Here is a 20,754-nt window from a genome sequence, read left to right as displayed (position 1 = left end):
TTCTGACTCATAAATAACTCTTTAAACCTATAAGTATTTTGTGGGTCAATGAAGAAAGCAAAAGTAGGGCTAGAGTCACTTTGTAGATCTGCCACTTTCCCAATTATTTTCCCATTAGTGACAAGCTGCGTTTTATACTTCAGTATGATTTTTCACTCAAAGCAGAAGTATCGTCCAGAAAATAGTCTTCCTCAAAAACAAACATTCTCCTAGAATGCTTCCCAATTTGCAGGGAGGTTTGATGCCCTAAAGTTATTTGTTTATTTTTACAAATTAAAATATAATTCAGCTGACTATCATTGAAAGAAATGATGTTTATCAACAGCAATCTGGATGACAGCTCTAGAAACTTTCAAGTTTTGTGTAGCAAACTGAAGGACTTTAGGAGAAAATGATTTAAAAAATAATAATAATAAGTGCTCTGCCACTGTTGATACCAATGGCTTTGGAAGGGAAAAAATAATACCCATGTTAATTGTACCAATAGGAAAGATCTGGTTCTTAAACAATGCTCAAAGAGAAAATAGGACACCTGGCATGAAAGATGGGAAACTGTTCTAGACAAACAGTCTTCAAACCCATCAACATAGCCCTAATAGAGAAGCCCAGATATAAATACAAACCCATGACAATGAGGGTTAGGATGTGAGATTAGCCAGATGTGGGAATGGTTCTTACTTAATCTTGGTTGAAAACAGGGGAGCTGGTTGGAAACAATGTAGTATTTACTCCTAAAACCTATTTATGCCAATTTCTAGACCGTAGGCAATAAAGTGAACTCATTTAACATTCAAGTAACTTCTCTCATAGATTTCCTGAGATTTGAATACAAAAGTAGAATAAATTAATTCAAGATACACTCTAGTTTTTCCTCTAGAAAGCAAGAGGAAAACTTATTACACTGTATAATTGAATCCTTCCAATTGTCCTATGAATGTAGCAGATATTGTTGACTAGCTGACCCACCCCTACACACAATCCCTTCTCCTTTGTTTTCCTCTACCACAGAGACTAAAAACACAAAAATAAACAATTTCCCAGCTTTCCTTGAAGCAAGGGGTGACCATGTAACATGGTTCTGGCCAATGAGCTGCAGGCAGACATCCCTAGGGGGACTTAACATTAGTGACAAAACCTCACTAAGAGAAAACCAGGATCTTTTTCCTTTAGCCTGTTAGCCTTTCCTATTCCTTATGTCTAAAACATAGACATGAAGCCCAGAGTCAAGAAGTCATTTTGTGGGGGCACGTGGGTGGCTCAGTCGTTAAGCGTCTGCCTTCGGCTCAGGGCGTGATCCCAGGGTCCTGGGATCGAGTCCCACATCGGGCTCCCTGCTCTGCTGGGAGCCTGCTTCTTCCTCTCCCACTCCCCCTGCTTGTGTTCCCTCTCTCGTTGGTTGTCTCTCTCTGTCAAATAAATAAATAAATAAATATTAAAAAAAAAAAAAAAGAAGTCATTTTGTGGCAATGAGTCAAGAAGCCAGAGGGCAAAGGACTATATGCTAAGGATGGTAAAATGAAAGATCAGAAGAGCCTAAATCCCTAATGTTTTTAAGGAGCTCCCATAGCTACCCTACTTGTCCGTCTTAGACTGCCCATCATTTGATTTCTTGTTATGTGAGATACCACTTTCTTATTTTCAAAATCCTGACATGTTTTTGTAATCCTAAATGATAAAGAATATTACTATTCCTATTGTAAAAATGAGGAAACTGAGGTCCACAAAGCTTAAGTGACTTGCTCAAGTTCACAGTGCATGGTCAGTCCCCATATCCAGAAATTTTCAAAGCCAATCCAGTAATCTTTCCAAAAGTTACTCCTACGTAGAAACTCATGAATTTAACAGAAAACTATGGTAAATAACAAAAGTGATGAACTAAAGAGAAAAACCTAATTATACTATTACAGCAGAATATCATAGATGGTCTATCCAGAAAAGAAATATGTATGATACTTGCCCAGAAAACATTACAAAACTTGTACCAAAACATACTATATAGAGTCAAGAGGAGTTTAAATTATTCAGATATCTTCTAATAGGAGTCTAATACAAAAGTAGAACACCTACCAAACTCTGTATTTCCTATGTAATAAATGTCTTGCTCAGAAGGCAGAGAAAGCAAATATTATAACTGATAGCCAAAACATCACTCCAACCAGAACCTTAAAATAAAGTGACCATATTATCTTAATAATAGTAAGAAAAGAAAATCATCGGCATGGCCAAACATATGTCTGAGACTTTAGAAACGTATACTGCAAAAATGTTTGGGGAAAAAATAGATATGCCAGTACAGATTCTTTATTTGACCCTGATCTGCTTGAAATTGTATCAAAGACTAGATAAACACACAAAAAAGGATACTTATCAAAGACATACATGGTCATATACATGTGGAAGAAGAGTTAATATTATAGGTGACAGATTCAAAATTCAAAATTATCTGGACAACCTAGAAACTTAGGCTGAAATCCCCAAGACATAGACATGAACACAAAGTCTTGCACTTATATGAAAACTAATTACATAAGAGGATAAGGCCAAACCAGACAGAAGCTCAAATATTTAAGGAATTAAGTTTTATAGGTTTTAGTTGAATGCAAACTTTATGTAAGTCAGTAATATGCTGCCAAATATGATATTGCTGCCAAAAAGATTAATGCAATTCTTAGACGAAATTAATAGAACCAGAACATCCAGAATACAGGAGATAACATAGCCACCCTGAATTCCATGCCAGCCAAGGGCAGCACAGCAAAGAGTTGGAGTTAAAGCAGACCTTGGTTCAAATTCTAGCTTGGTGGTCACTTATTAGCTGCAGAAGTGACAGACAACAATGCCTCTGTAAGCCCATTTCTTCATGCTGTTATTGTAAAGAGTCATAAAAGATTAAGCACTATGCATGCCACATAGTAAGAATTCCATAAATGGTAGCTATTTCTGTAGTTTTTATTATAATACTCTACTTGTAGTATTATATGTTTTCCACCTGTAATAGTTTCTCAGGATACTAATCATCTAGCGTCCACCCAAACAAAGTGCCATGATGGGAAATGATTTTATTTTTAAAAAATAGCTGAAAAAACAGTGTTGAACCTGGCAAAGAAAACATTAAAGATGACTTGCTTCATATAGAAGAGAAAACTGACTTATTCTGTATAAATACAGAATTATACAGAATTGTGTATAAATACACAAACATTACAGGAGTAACCAAAAAATATACTATTTAGTTCCACATGAGAGAACTATAACAACAGAAGTGGTCATATAAGAAAAGGAGAAGATGGGGTGAGTTTCCTTTCCCTGGAGATATTCAAGCAGAGACTAGGTGACACAGGCACAATAAAATGATTTCAGTATAGTCATTAAAGCCTGCCAAGAACAGGGTTAAAATACTTTCACCAACATTATATGAGGCAATATAACAGATATCAAAGGCAGATGCTTTGAACTCAAATATACACAAGTTTAGATCCCAGCTCTATCACTTATTTTCTGAGAGCTTAGACAAATCACTAAATCTCTCCTTTCCTAATTTTTCAAAATGAGAATATTAATAGTGTATTTGTAATGAGCTTACACGAACAGTGATAGGGACATATGAGACATTCAACAAGTGCTGGTTGTTTTAGCAGGTGCTAATAATAATTATATTAATACTGGAAAGTTGTTACTGGAAGATATTATTATACCTTTAGCTCATTTTTAGCTCAAAAATTTTACGGCTCTACAAAAACTTATGCTTTTCTTATGTCAGACATGATAGAAAAAATAAAGCTAGGAGACTTAGGTATGAATTTTAACTAATTTACCAATTAATCATGAAACTATAGACTAAAAACTTAACATCCTTGTGCCTTGGCTTTTTCCTGGTCTACCAAACCGAAAAGTTGGAGTGAATGATCTCTAAACCTCCATCCTCCTCCTACTAGCTCTCTCCTTCTTGCTGATATACTTTATTGCTATGTGATCAAAGTAGTTCCAAATATCAAGCTATCCATATGTCATCTCCTCATCTCCCCCTATGGTCTTTATTCTGATATAGTTCAAGGATGCCAAAGACCCAACATATACCCTGAGTGAGGCAACAAGGGAGAAAGCATCCGGCACCAAAGTTGAAACCTAACATCAAGTCATTGCCCATCAGGACTTCTGGACATGTGAGTATGATCATTTTTGTATTTTTGTTCTTGCTTCTTTCTGTGATACATCTTTCTCCATCCTTCAATCAATTAGTAACCCACAGTTCGCTTAGCCGGAGGCTGTAGTTCTGGTTGGTGCAAGTGACAGACTAGCAGACCCACCAAAAATTTTAACAGGGAGATCCTAGAACTTTGAAAGAAACATATGTGAGCTATATAAGTTTGCCTCGCATCCCTGGCTGACTGGAAGGCTGTGAGCACATGCAGGGGATATTCAGCATAGGATTCTTCACAGAAAACTGGTTAACTGGAAAACCATACACAAACTCAAGAGGTTGGGAGGAAAGTAAATGGTGAGGCAGACTTAAAAATTATCATAAAACTGAACATTTTTACCAATCCCCACAGAAATCCTTCAGCAGAAAGCAGAAGGCTTAGGGATTAGAGATTCAAAGTGTCTGAAATACAGCTACTGAACAATCACAGGGTGATCACTAAGATATTAAGACTCAGAGGTGAACCCTAGGAAGCCAAGCTAAAAAAAATAGTAATAATAATTTTAAGAACAGAAGAAATATCAGTGACAGCACAGGATAAAAAGATTAAGTCTGAATAATTTATTTTTAAAAAGGCAAAACAACAATTCTCAAGGGAAAAAAATTAAATTACAGATTGGCTATGATAAATCTAAAATGTCCAGTTTCCAAAAAAAATTATGAGTCATGCAAAAGAAACAGGAAAGTGTGACTCAAACTCAAAAAAAAAAAAAAAAAAAAAGCAATCAGTTAGAGCTAACTCTATATTAGCCCAGCATACAAAGACTTCAAAGAATAGGGGTGCCAGGTTGGGCAGCTTCCTTCAGCTTGAGTCATGATCCCAGCCCCACATCAGGCTCCCTCCTCTCTGTCAAATAAATAAATAAATAAATAAATAATCTTTTTTAAAAAACCCAAAGAATAGATTATAAATATATTTTAAAAATTAAAAGAAACCTGTTTAAATAATTAAAGAAAAACCTAATAATGACTCAAGGAACAGGGGAAAGAAAATAAATAGAAACTTTTACTTAAAAAAAGAGGACAAATGGATATTATAGAGTTGAAACGTACAATAACTGAAATGAAAAATGCACTAGATGGGCTTAACAGCAGAACTGAGAGGGCGAAAGAAAAAATCAGTATGTGAGGACAGATGAATAGAAATGACCTAACATGAAAACCAGAAAAGGATCAAGGAAAAATGAGCAAAGCCTCAGAGTATTATGGAATAAAATGAACCAACCCAACAAAGAGGAGAGAGAAGGACAGAAAATTATTTCAAAAAATAATCAAAAAATTCCCAAATTTGATGAAAATTATTAGTGCACAGATCCAAGAAGTACAACAAAAGTAATCATTAAAAAGAAATCTACACCTAGAACATCATAGTACAACTCTTGAAATGCCAAGATAAAGAGAAAATCTGAAAAGCAGAAAAGAAAAACTCCTCTCAAAAAGGGACTCAGCAATACAATTAATGGCTGACTTCTAATCTGAAACAATGGAAGCCAGAAAGCAGTGGAACAACATATTCAAAGTGCTGAAGAAAAAAATTCTGGGACACCTGGGTGGCTCAGTTAGTAAAAGTGTCTGCCTTTGGCTCAGGTCATGATCCCAGGGGCCTGGGACCAAGCCCCGCATCGGGCTCCATGCTCAGCAGGGAGTCTGCTTGTCTCTCTCTCTCTCTGCCCCTCCCCCTGCTTGTGCTCTCATGGGAGAGCATGTGCTCTCTATCTCTCAATTAAATAAATAAAATCTTTAAAAAATTCTTATAACCAAGACTTCTGTATCCAGCAAAACTATCATTCAAAAAATGAAAACAAAATAGACACTTCCATATAAAAATACTGAATTTGCAAGCAAATCTGTGATATAAGAAATATTAAAGGAAGTCTTTCAGGCTGAAAGGAAATGATACCAGATAATTCAAATACACAGAAAGAAAAAAAATACATTAGAAATGGTATATACGTAGGTAAATGTAATAGAATTTTTATACTCTTAATTTCTTTAAAATACATAAGATTATATACAGAAGACAATTACATTGTAGTTATAACATATATAGATGTAAAATATAAAAAATTGATACTGTAGAGGGAATAGGAAAATAAGGTGTATTAATGCAAAGTTCCTTTAATTTATCAAAATTAGGTATTAACTTGACTTTGTTATAAACTAAGATGCACAGTGTAATTTCTGAAGCAACCACTAAGAAAATAACTGAAAATAATGCAGTGTAAAAATCAACAAAGCAATTAAATAATCTAAAAAAAAATTTTTTTAAATCTAGAAAATTGATTTAACAGAAAGAAGGCAGTAAACATAAGAAATATAGAAAATATCAAAATGGGGGCACCTGGGTGGCTCAGTCATTAAGCATCTGCCTTTGCCTCAGGGCATGATCCCAGGGTCCTGGGATCGAGCCCCGCATAGGGCTCCCTGCTCTGCTGGGAGCCTGCTTCTTCCTCTCCCACTCTCCCTTCTTGTGTTCCCTCTCTCGCTGGCTATCTCTCTCTCTGTCAAATTAAATAAAAATCTTAAAAAAAAAAAGAAAAAGAAAATATCAAAATGGCAGACATAAATGCAACTATACCAATAGCTGCTTAAATGTAAATGGACTAAACAATCAAAAGCTATAGATGGTCTTATTGAGTTTAAAGAAGATCCAGGGGCGCCTGGGTGGCACAGCGGTTGAGCGTCTGCCTTCGGCTCAGGGCGTGATCCCGGCGTTCTGGGATCAAGCCCCACATCAGGCTCTTCCGCTATGAGCCTGCTTCTTCCTCTCCCACTCCCCCTGCTTGTGTTCCCTCTCTCGCTGGCTGTCTCTATCTCTGTCAAATAAATAAAAATAAAATGAAAAAAAATAAATAAAGAAGATCCAAATATATGCTGTTGAAGAGACACATTTTAGATTAAATGACAAATATAGGTTGAAAATAAAAGAATGGAAAAAGATGTATCACACAAACAATAAGCACAAGGGTGCTGAAGTGATTAAATTCGTGGCAAAAAAAAATTTACAGGGGTTTGGAGTGGTACCCATTATGCTGTTATTTAATCACGTTTTTTTTTTTCTGGAGAGAGGAAGAAAGAAAAAGATTTTCCTTTTTCTATCAACAATTGCTCTCCATTCTGTATTGAGAGGGTGAAAACTTGCTACTTCTCTCATTTTCTTTGGGCAAAATTCTATGGCTCAGATTCACCAAGATTGCTGATTTTGACTGTAGGTTGCCCTACTCTGCTTTTCCCCTTCTTTCACACTACTTAACACAATAGGTAAGTCCTTCTAGCCAACACTCCCTAAGAATGGGGTAAGAAAGACAACCCCCTTAACTTTTTTTCTTAAGCTTTGTGTAATTGCTTTTTTTTTTTTAAGTATAACTGATACATAACATTATATTAGTTTCAGTATACAACATGATTCAGTATTTGTGTATGTTGTGAAATGATCACTACAATAAGTCTCATTAACATCCATCACCATACATAGTCACATTTTTTCTTGTAATGAGAACTTTTAAGATGTACTCTTTTGGCAACTTTTAAATATGCAGTACAGTATTATTAACTATAGACACCATGCTGTACATTACATATCCATGAATTCTTCATTTTATAGTTGGAGTCTTGTAACTTTTGATCCCCCTCACCCATTTTACCCCACCCCTACACCACCTGCCTCTGGCAACCACCAATCTGTTCTCTATGAGTTTGCATGTTTTGTTTTGTTTCAGATTCCACATATAAGTGAGATTGTATGGTATTTGTCTTTCTCTGACATATTTCACTTAACATGATGACCTCAAGATCCATGCATGTCATCACAAATGGCAAAATTTCATTCTTTTTTATTCCACATTGTGTGTGTGTGTGAGTGTGTTTCACAATTTTTTTATCCATTCATCCATTGATGGGCACTAAGGTTGTTTTCATATCTTGGCTATTATAAATAATGCTGCAATGAACATGGGGCTCCATATATTTTTTCTTTTGAGTTAGGGTTTTCATTTTCTTCAAATAAATACCCAGAAGTGGAATTGCTGGATCACATGTAGTTCCACTTTTAATTTTTTGACGAACCTCCACATTGCTTTCTATAGTAGCTGCACCAAGTTACATTCCCAGCAACAGCGTATAAGGGTTCCCTTTTCTCCACATTCTCATCAACACTTGTTATTTCTTATCTTTTTGATAATAGCCATTCAAACAGGTGTGAGAATGAGATATTGCATTGTAGTTTTGGTTTGCATTTCCCTGAGGATTAGTGATGCTGAACAGCTTTTCATGTACCCATTAGACATCTGGATGCCTTCTCTGGAAAAATATCAAGACCTTCTGCCCCCCCCCCACTTTTTTTTAATGATATATTAGTCACCATACAGTACATCATTAGTTTTTGATGTAGTGTTCCATGATTCATTGTTTGTATAGAATACCCAGTATTCCATGCAATACATGCCCTCCTTAATACCCATCACCAGGCTAGCCCATTCCGCCATCCCCCTCCCCTCTAAAACCCTCAGTTTGTTTCCCAGAGTCCATAGACTCTCGTGCTTCATTTCCCCTTCTGTTTACCCCCCCTTCATTCTTCCCTTCCTTCTCCTACCAATCTCCCTGCTATTCCTTATGTTCCACAAATGAGTGAAACCATATAATTGCCTTTCTCTGTTGACTTATTTCACTTAGCATAATCTCCTCCAGTCCCATCCATGTTGATACAAATGTTGGGTAATCATTCTTTCTGACGGCTGAGTAATATTCCATTGTATATATGGACCACATCACCTTCTGCCCCTTTTTAATCAGATGGTTTGCTATTGAGTTGTAAGAGTTCTTTCTGTATTTTGGATATTAACCCTTATCAGATACATTTGCAAATATTTTCTTTCATTCAGTAGGTTGCCTTTTCATTTTGCTGTTGATTTCCTTTGCTGTATAAGAAAAATTGTTTTTAGGACAGTAAATATTACTAGAGACAAACAGTGACAGATCATGGTGATAAAAGGGTCAATATATCAAGAAGATACAACAACTATAAATGTATATGCACCTAATAAGTGAGTTCCAAAATACATGAAACAAAATCTGAGACTAAATTGAAAGGGGAATTTAACAATTATAGTTCAAGATTTCAATATATTTGATGGAACTCGACAGAAAGTCACTTAAGGGTCAATATACCTTACTGACATTTATAGGACATACCAAATAAAACCAGAATACACATATTTTTCTAATCACACATAAAACATAACCAGAATAATCTTACACTAGGCCATAGGTCTCATATATTTAAAAGGACTGAAGTCATACAAAGCATGTTCTCTGACAATACTGGAATTAAATTAGGAATCCATAACAGAAAGACCCCTAGAAAATCCCCAAATATGAAGAAACTAAACAACACACTTCTAAATAACCTATCGGTCAAAGAAATCACAAGGGAAATTAGAAAACATTTCTAACTAAATGAAAATGGGAACACATGATATCAAAATTCATAGAACAGAGCCTAAATAGTACTTAGAAAACTATAGCATTACACACATGTATTAGAAAAGAAGAAAGATCTCAAATCAATAATCTAAGTTTCCACTTAGAAACTAGAAAAATAAGAAAAAAGTAAACACAGAGCAAGCAGAAAGAAGAAAACAGACACTCCTCTTGATTTCTATTCTGAAATTAAAAAAAGGAACAACAGAGAAAATCAATGAAACAAAATATAGTTCCTTTGAAAAGATCAACAAAATTGAAAATTTTTGAGATAATGGCAAAGTAAGAAGACACAAATTACCAAAAATCAGGGAGGAAAGATAAATGGTTATACACTATATGATTCCATTTATACAACATTTTCAAAAAGACAAAATTATAGTGATAGGGAACAGACTGCAAGCAAGTAGCACAAGGTTGTTGCTTCTGGACGGTACAAAAGTTCTGTATTCTGATTGTTATATTGGTTACACAAATTCATATATGTAGTAAAATTTCATAGAATTACACACACAGAGAGGAAATGAATACACTTAAAAACTGATAAAATACAAAGAAGTTCTATAGTTTAAATTTCTCTACTATTTTTGCAAGTTTTTAGGAATCTAAAATTATTTAAAAATAGTGTTTAAAAAGAACTTAGACCTTTACCTCACATCATACACACGCACAAAAAATCAACTCAAAATGGATCATAGACCTAAAAAGAACTCTAATTTTTTCTAGAACATATGGGGGAATGGCTTTGTTTCCTTAGGTTAGGTAAAGACTTCTTAGTTATAACACCAATAGTACAATTCACAGTGGAAAAAAAAAGTAATGAATTGAACTTTACCAAAAGTAAAAGATTTTGCTTTTTAAAATATCATTAAGAAAATAAAAGGCTAAGACACAGACTGAAAGAAAATATTTGAAAATAACATATACGATAAAATATATAAAGGAAAATGTTTACAACTTAATAAAAAAGACTAACAACCCAATTTTAAACATGGGCAAAATATCTGAACAGACATTTCACCAAAGAAGATAACAAATGGCTAATAAGCACACAAAAAGATGCTCAAATCATTCACTAGTCATTAGGAAATGCAAACTAAAATGACAATGAGGCACTACCCCTAGGAGGGCTATAATCTGAAAGACTGACAATCTCAAGTGTTAACAAGTGTGTAAAGAAACAGGAGCCCTCATACATTGCTAGTGGAAATGTAAAACAGTACAGCCACTTCGGAAAACACTTCAGCAGTTTCTTAAAAAGATAAACATAAACTTACTGTATGACCCAACAAATACATCCCTAGAAATATACCCAAAGCAAATAAAAGCATATCTTCACACAAAGGCTTGTACATGAATACTTATAGTGGCATTGTGCATAACAGTCAAAACTAAAACAACCCAAATGTCCATATACTAGTAAACTGATAAAATGTGGTAGATCCATTCAGTCAAATACTATTTGGCAAAAAAAGAAACAAACTATTGATAAATACTAGACCTGGAAAACCTCAACAACACAAGGTGGGGGAAAAAAGACACAAAAAGATTATGCTTTGTATGATTTTGTTTATGTAAAATTTCTAGAAAAGCCAAATCAAATTGATAGAGACAGAAAGCTATCGTTTGTTTCCTAAGGCTGGTGTAGGAGAAAGGATTGACTGCAAACAGGCATGAATGTTCTAATACTGGATTGTGATGATGGTTTCACAACTCTATACAGTTCATAGAAATAACAATATACTTATAATGAGTGAACTTTATCACATGCAAATTACAGCTCAGAAAGGACATTAAAAAGTTAACAAAAATAATACACCCATGTTCATAGCAGCATTATTCATAATTGCCAAAAGGTAAAAGCATTCCAAGAGTCCTTCAACAGATGGATAGATGTGGTATACACACATAATGCAATATTGTTCAGCCTTAAGAGGAAGGAAATTCTGACATATGCTACAACATGAATGAACCTTAAGAATAAGTGAAAGAAGCCAGTCATAAAAAGAGACATTTTTTTTTAAAAGAGAAACACTGAATAATTCCATTTGTATGAGGTACCTTGGGTGGTCAAATTTATAGACACAGAAAGTAGAATGGAGGTTGCCAAGGGCTGGGAGGTGGAGAGAAAAGTTGTTTAATGGGTACAAAGTTGCAGCTTTACAAGAAGAAAAAAGGTTCTGAAGATAAATGATATTGATGGTTACACAACAATGTGAATGTACTTAAAACCACTTATTATACACTAAATATGGTTAAAATGGGAAATTTCATTATGTGTATTTTACCACCATTAGAAATTTTTTAAAGTAATAAAATTACCAGAAATGTAGCGCTATTCAAAAATTAAAACAAGAATCACCTTAGAACCTTGGTGCTGCAGTGCCATTGTTACAGTCCATATTCAGTTTTCTCTGTAGATTATAGGAGATGAGACACACAACTTTGATATAATTTTGTATGCTGCTACTGCACTGCCAGACCCTGAAGAATAAGGTGTGCAGGCTTGAGAGAATGCTTTGGCTATTCTCATACAAACTGACCAAGGATGAGGCTAGAGCCACTTCCTTCCTTCCTGGCTTCAAAGCAGCCACTACAACAGCAGCAGGTAAAGAAAGACTATTTTGCAAACCCTTGAAAGAGGTTCACAGATGCTTGAAGAGCCTCTGTGCTGAGAGCCTATAACCTCAAGTCAAAATACTCATTACCTATGCTCTTTTCCTTCGCATCAGCTAGTCATTTAATTTCCCTGATTTAGTCAGCCAGATATTTTCCCAATCTTCTGATCTCTGATTTCCTCATCTTTTATTCCTCGATCTCTCTTCCTGTACCTTCGAGTCGCCATTTTAATCCACTTTGTTTTCAAAATGTCTCTTAGAGCTGTCCCCTTGTTTTCAATTCCAATTAATACTATTTCTTCGTATCAGAAAATGAAAACAGTACAAGCCAGCATCCACAAATCCAGACTCACAGATCTCCAAGGCATTCCACATACCACTTCTGGGGGGGAGGGAGAGAAAAAAGTCCTTCTTGGGGCACCTGGGTGACTCAGTTGGTTAAGTGTCCAACTCTTGATTTCAGCTCAGGTCATGATCTCAAGGTAGTGAGATGGAGCTCCCTGTCAGTCTCCATACCCAGCATAGGATTCTCTCCCTCTGTCTCTGGCCCTCCCTGCCAGAAAGAAACGAAACGAAACGAAACGAAACGAAACGGAAAAGAAAAGGAAAAGTAAAGAAAAGAAAAAAGAAAAGAAAAGAGAAAAGAAAAGAAAAGAAAAGGAAAGGAAAGGAAAGGAAAGGAAAGGAAAGGAAAAAGAAAAAAAGAAAAGACAAGACCCTTCATTGTTGCTTTGTTTTAATTATGAAATGTTTGGAACAGAGAAACGTACAAAGAATACCCACCCACACCCATGTACCTTCACTCAGCTCTACCCTTGCAAGACATTTTATCATTTTTGCTTCAGATCAGTTTAAAGAAAATAGTTCAGAAACACTGAAGCCCTCTACTTAATTGTCTGCAACATTTTCCTTCCTCTCTCCACCTTCACAAAGATAATCACCATCCTAAATCCTGCAAGTAATAACACTTACATAGCTGTATGTATGTATATATATACGCATGCATGTATGTATATGTTTCTATGCATGCTTTTCTTACATAAATAAAAAATATAGTATTAGTTTACATTTTTACAACCAACGGACAATTAACAAAACTAAGAAACTAACACTGCTACAAATACAATTAACTAAACTACAGATTTTATTATATTTCACCAGTTTATTAGTAATTCTTTTGGATTCCAGAACCTGATTTAAGATCCCACATGGCATTAGTTTCCAAGTCTCCTTAATATCCTCTGAAATGTAACAGTTCCTGTCTTTCCTTGTCTTTCATGACTGTCATTTTTCAAGAGTACTAATCAGGTTCAAATAAACTGTCCCTCAGTTTGCGTTGGCTGAAGTTTTTTCTTAGTTGGCATGAATTATGGATTTGGGGCAAGGATACCAGAAAGGTATTCTTAGGTCTTATTAATGATGACGTTAACCTTGATCACTTGGTTAAGGTTGTCTGACAGGTTTCCTCAACATTAAGTTACTATTTTGTCTTTGTAATTAATTAATATTTTGTAGGAGAAACTTTGAAGCTATGCAATACTGTGCTTTCCTGTAAACTTCTACCCACTAATTTTAGCATTCATTAGTGGATCTTCCCTAAAGCAACTACTCCTCTGATATTCCAATGGTGATTTTCTATTTTTCTCATTCCTTCTACATTTATTAATTCTGTAAGAAATTAAGTGGCCCTTCTCCACTTATTTATTCAACCACTGTTTATATTAGTATGGACTTGCAAGTATTTGTTTTACTCCTTAAATCATCATATTTATCTATTTTTTTGCACAAATTGTTCCAGCTTTAGCTATTTGGAGCTCTTCCAGGTCAGCTTTTGTGTCCTTTTGACATACTCCATCATTTTTTTAAAGAACTTCCTTATTTTCTAACACCACAAATGTTCCAGGAACATCTTGTATTTTCCTTGCCCCAGTCTTGGAATCATACTTTGCCAAGGAGTCCTTGTTCCGTTTGTTTGAGAATGATATTTAAAAACCAAGATCTGGGCACAACATGTGCTCATTGCTACTGGGGTGTCACTACTTCCAGACCCTCTTAGTAGATAGAGCTAGGAAATGTGTATGTATATACTGACTGATACATATAGATAAATCTATATTTATCTACCTATTAAAAGGGGAAAAAAACACATTAGTTCATATTGATGTCTCCAATTCCAATCCAGTACCAAAGGGTTTATTCTAGCATTCCTATATGCTTATTTATAATTTCTTTCTGAGAGTAAGAAACCTGCTTTTCCTAAACTACAATATATTTACTTACTTGTTCAACAGTAGTATACACAGTTTCAGAATTGCCGATCCATACCCCTATGAGAAACAAATTTATCAAGTACAGTGGTTTTTGTTTTTCAGTTCTTTTTTCATTAGTCTTACAGAACCCAGTCAAAATAAAGCTACTTAGGTCATCTCTTTTCTTCTCTAAGCCCTCAGTGCGGTTCTCATTCATTGTAATACAGTTAGATTCACTTGTAAATCTACACTCCATCATTGTTTCCCCAACACCCTGGTTGATTTTTTTAAATTTAAAGATAGAATTCACTTTATGGTATGACAGGTTCTGTGAGTTTTGACAACTGCATAGAATTGAGTATCCACTAGCACATTTGCATACAAAACAGTTGGATCACCCAAGAAATCCCCTCATGCTACCCATTATTTATCAATCTCTCACTCCATTCTCACACCAGCAAACAATGATATATTGTTTTTTGTTTTAGGGTTTCTATTCCTATAACTTTGTCCTTTTCAGAATGTCATATCAATGGAATCATACAACATGTAGCTTTTGTAATATGGCTTCATTCACTTAGCAAAATGCATTTAGGATTCATCCATGCTGTTGGGCATCAATAGTTCATTCCTTTTTATTGCTGAATATTATTCTATTGGATAGATGCACCACCATTGGTTTACCCATTCACCCACTGAAGGAAATCTGGGTCATTCCAGTTTTTTCATTAAGGCTTCTATAAACATTCATATTCAAGTTTTTCTGTGAACATAAATTTCCAACTGATTTGGATTAATTTCCAGCAGCAAGACTGTATGGTCATGTGATAAAGTGTATGTTTGGCTTAACAAGAGATAGCCAAACTCTTTCCCAGAGTGGTTGTACAAATTTGCATTCTCACCAGCAATGAATGAGAGTACTAGCTGCTCCACACATTCATCAGCACTTGCTATTGTCAGTTTTGTCTGTCAGACATTCTAATTGATTTGTATTGGCATCTCATTATGGTTTTAATTTTCATTCCCCAATGACAATGGTATTGAATATATTTTCCTATACTTATTTTCTATCCAAATTTCTTCTTTGGTAAGGTGTCTGTTCATATCTTTTGCCCATTTTAAAATTGTTTCTAATTTTTTTTTAAGATTTTTTGTAAGTTCTAAATACAAATCCTTTATCAGATTCGCAATTTTAAAATTTTGCTCCCAGTCTATGGCTTCACTTTTTCATTCTCTTTATAGAGTCTTTCACTCACCAAGCAAAAGATATCAATTTTGATAAGTCAAATTTATCAATTTTTTTCTTTTATGGATCATACTTTTGATATTATATCTAAAAACGTTTTGCCAATTATAAGGTCACACAGATTTCTCCTATGTTTTCTTCTAGAAGTTTTATAAGTTCCCTGGCTTATATTTAAGTAAGTATGATCAATTTTGAGTTAATTTTTGTAGAATGTGAAATATGTATCAAGGTTCACCTTTTCAACATAGGAACTTTCAATCATTCCAGCACCATTTTTTGAAAAGACTTCCATTGTTCATTAAATTGCCCTTGCACCTTTGCCAAAAATCAGTTGACAATATTTATGTGCATCTATTTCTAACCTCCCTATTCTGTTCCACTGATCTATGTGTTCTTCCTTTACCAATACCATACTCTCTTGATTACTGCAACTTTATAGTAATTATTGAAATCAGGCAATGTGAGTCTTCCAACTTTGTTCCTCTTTTTCAGAATTGTTTTGCCTATTCTAATTCCTGTGTGTGTGTATATACATATACACATGTTTTAATAAACATACACATCTATAGAAAAGAGACACACATCTATAGAAAAGTTTCCTGATTCTGATTAGGATTGAATTGAATCTATACATCACATATTAGGGAGAATTGAGATCTTAACAATATTGAGTCTTCTAATCCATAAACTTTTATTACATCTCTCTCTCTTTATTTGACTTCTTTCACCATGTTCTGTAGTTTTCAGCATAAATATTGTGCATACATTTTGTTGTATTTATAATTTTTGGTGCTACTATAAATCTATAATTTTGGTGCTACTTTTTATAAATTTCCAATTCCAATGTTCATTGTAAGTGCATATACAGAAATACGATTCACTTTTGTATATTAAAATGGTATCCTGCAGCCTTGGTAAACTCATCATTAGTTCTAGAAACTTTTCTAGAGCCTTTGGAATTTTCTAATGTATGTTATCATGTTATCAGCAAATAGATACAGTTTTATGCCTACCTTTCTAAACTATATGCCTTTCATTTCTTTTTCTTGCTTTATTACACTAGCTAGGACTTCAAGAATGATGTGGAATAAGAGTGGCAAGGGTGAATATCCTGTCTTCTCAATCTTAGATAGCTAGTATTCATTTTTTCATCATTTAGAATAATGTTACTACAACATTTTTATAGATTCTTTTTATGTGGTTAGGGAAGTCCTTAATCTTCCTAGTTAGAGCTTTTATCATGAATGGATGCTAAATTTTTTCAAATGCTTTCTCTCCGTCTATGGAGATGACCAACCTATTAAGTAAGACACACACATAAACATGGCCTATAACAATTTGAAATGCACTGAATTTATAAATTAATTTGGAGACAATTTCAAGATATTTAGTCTTCTTAACCATGACATTATGCATCTCCACGAGGTCTTCTTTTATGTTTTTCAATAAAGTTTTACAATGTTCTCTATTAAAATGTGGTGCAACATTTCTTAGATTTATTCAAAGTTTCTATGGTTTTCATTAATTTTATAAATGATATCAATTTTATAATATGTTCTAAATTTTTGTCCCTAGTTTATAAAAATGTAACTTGTTTTGCTATACAGATCTTGAATCCAGCAATCTTGGAAAACTCTCTTATTATTTTGCAACCATTTGTGACTAAGTGTTCATGAATTCACTATGCAAATAATCATGTATCTGCTAATAAAAATAAATTTGTCTCTTCCTTCTTAATTCTTATATATTTTATTTATTTACTATTTTGTTGAAGTATAGTTGACATACATTATATTAGTTTCAGGTATACACCATCATGATTCAACATTTGTGTGCATCGCAAAATGATCAACACAGTAAGTCTAGTTACTGTCTGTCACCATACAAAGTTACTAAAACTTTTTTTAATTTACTCTTCTTATGTATTGGAAGAAACCGGTTTCTTGCATTTATGCTTATCTTACAATCAGAGACACGGGCTGCCTTTGTTCCAGATTATCTTTTCAAAACAGTCTTAGAAGACAAAGATAGTGCCTCCCTCCAGAGCAAAGGGCAGGCACGCTTAGTGTCCAATATAATAAAGATAGCATCTCCTTCCAGAACAAAGGGAAGGCCTGTTTACTTCTCATCATAAAAGATTCAGGTTTCCTAATCTCAAGGCTCCCCACTTGTTATACAACCCACTGCATGTGCAAGTATCACCTAGCATTCTTCTTATTGTCTTTTGGGAATTGAGACTCAGGAAAACAGTGAAAAAATTTGCTGATATTCCGTCCACTGCTATTGCTGCAAAAAATAAACTCCTTTGTGTCTGACACAGGAGTTTCAGATCTTCTGCCAACATCCATGAAACTCTGGCAGGCTACTTTCTTAGGTTGCAAGTAGGCTAAAACCACAGACCTTCACAGTTCTTGGCATTATTGTGCCAGCTAGAATCTCCAGTACAAAGGTGACCTGTAGGCATTGTTGGCTTCATCCTGATTTTAAAGGGAATGCTTCTAACATTTCACCATTAAGCATAATAATGGATTTAGATTCTAAGTGGACACTCCTTTTCAGGTTATGGGGAATGGTTAAAAAAATTCCTAACCCATTTAATTTGGGAAATTCTTTTTTTTTTTTTATTATGTTAGTCACCATACAGTACATCCCTGGTTTTTGATGTAAAGTTCGATGATTCATTAGTTGCGTATAACACCCAGTGCACCATGCAATACATGCCCTCCTTACTACCCATCACCAATCTATCTCATTCCCCCATCCCCCTCCCCTCTGAAGCCCTCAGTTTGTTTCTCAGAGTCCATAGTCTCTCATGCTTCATTCCCCCTTCTGATTACCCCCCTTTCTTTATCCCTTTCTTCCCCTACCGATCTTCCTAGTTCTTATGTTCCATAGATGAGAGAAATCATATGATAATTGTCTTTCTCTGCTTGACTTATTTCACTTAGCATTATCTCCTCCAGTGCCGTCCATGTTGCAGCAAATGTTGAGAACTCGTTCTTTTTGATAGCTGAGTAATATTCCATTGTATATATGGACCACAACTTCTTAATCCAGTCATCTGTTGAAGGGCATCTCAAAATTCTTGCCTTAATGGCCTAAAAGAGTTGACATAGCTTTTAAAAGTGGCTCTCCTTAGAATTAAATATAGGGAGGGGATTTCTAAGGTGGAGCTATTAGAGTTTCAGATAAGACAGTTTTTCATTACATCCTGCCCTGAAGGACACTGGACATTCTTGGCCCCCACCAACCAGATACCAGTAGCATCCCTAGTCTCAATGACTGAAAACCCTCCAATTTTTTCAAATGTGTTCCAGAGCAGGGGTTGCCAGATTTTTTCTATAAAGAGCCAAACAGTAAATATTTTAGGTTTTGTGGGCCTTCTAGCCTCATGTTGCAACTAAACTTTGCTGTCGTAACACAAAAGCAGCCATAGACAATACATAAATAAATGAACAAAGCTGTGCTCCAATAAAACTACAAAAAGGCCAACCTACAAAAACACGTGGTGGCAAGATTTGGCCTGCAGGCTGTACTTCATTGACTCCTGCACTAGAGGGATGGTATAGAGTAAAAGATCTTCAAATTTCACAGATAAGAAAACGGGAATCAAGGATGAAATGATTTAGCCAGCATCTTGACTGCACAGAGCAAAGATCAGAACCTAGGCCTCCTAACCATCATTGCTATTCGCACTACATCACCCAGCAGAATAAATGACACCCTGGCAGAAACTGCCTCAGTAAGTATTTCTATCCATTTCTACTAAATGTATGCAAATATATATGGATATTTGGCAGATGTCCATGAATATTTAAGTCTCTGCTCCAGGCCCTTCCTCTGTGGTCTGCAGTATTTCTCTAGTTTTGCATCATTCCCAGATGAAGACACCACTGTTCCATCTCAAGTATGTTCATGAAAACATGCAGTACAACTAGGTTGTATGCTGAACTCAGAAGCAGAGACTTTCCACAACAATTCAGCATAAATCATTCATCTGCTGAATATTTCTAAGGCCATCCTCACAGTATTGACCACAGCCCTGATTTTTCATCTGTATGCCAGGACTCAGAGCCAATCAACTTGAAGTCTAATTTCAAGTGAGAGTCCCTACAGAACTGGATCTAATACTAATATATACAAAGTGTCAGAATGTATCACATCTACTCATTTTCTGTCATCTGCAATTGCTGAGATTCCATCTACAAAGATATTTTATTTGGTCTCATTGATTCTTTTTTTTTTAAGTTTTTATTTTAATTCTAGTTAGTTAATATACAGTGTTATATTAGTTTCTGGCCTGATTGATTCTTCACAAAGGTGCTAAATAAATTGCCTCATGGAAGGACTATGTAATCATAAATAGCTGTTAGCAATGATACACACAAATTGAAGTAAAACATTAGTTTTTAGAAGAAGAATGGGCTCAGACAGCTACATAACCAGCCTTGGCCAAAACCAAAACTTTTGCTAGTTTATTCAGTATACCTGGGGCCATTTCTACCCATACTTGGTGGGATTCACACATTGGACAGGAGACTAGACTATATGAACTGAAGTTCTTTCAACTCTAACATTTAGTTAGCCTGTACTCAAAAGAAAAAAAAATGAATATTACATCCTGGTGAAACTCTCATAGAAGAACTCAGTCATGAAGAACAGACCGACTTAGATGTGGAAAGAGAAGACAGTGTGCATGAAGAGATCAGTGTAGCTCTGCACCAATGGGCTACTCTCTTCCTTCTCACATTCACAGTAAAAACCACTCAGGAGCTCAAGAAGCCCCTAAAGAGACAACCTTCTAAAAAATGATTTGGAATTTACTGCACCAAATCAGCAGTCATGAATGCCAGTTGGAGCCAAAGGCCTGGCATATCTGGTCAATGAGAAGCAATAATCTTAAATGGTAATTTCTGTTGGAATCTGATATATTCAAATCTTTTGAAGCTAAATAAATGACCA

At 35.0% G+C, this 20,754-nt stretch overlaps 1 protein-coding gene across 1 annotated transcript in view; it reads right to left on the bottom strand.

Moving 5' to 3' along the window:
- HPSE2 (heparanase 2 (inactive)) overlaps positions 1–20,754 on the bottom strand; it is a 634,212-nt gene that overhangs the window by 576,182 nt on the left and 37,276 nt on the right. The gene's annotated exons all lie outside the window — the stretch shown is intronic.

Source organism: Ursus maritimus, unplaced genomic scaffold (assembly GCF_017311325.1).
Source record: "Ursus maritimus isolate PB19 unplaced genomic scaffold, ASM1731132v1 scaffold_7, whole genome shotgun sequence".
In the NCBI taxonomy this organism is placed as follows: Eukaryota; Metazoa; Chordata; class Mammalia; order Carnivora; family Ursidae; genus Ursus; species Ursus maritimus.
This window is presented reverse-complemented; position numbering and strand designations above follow the sequence as displayed.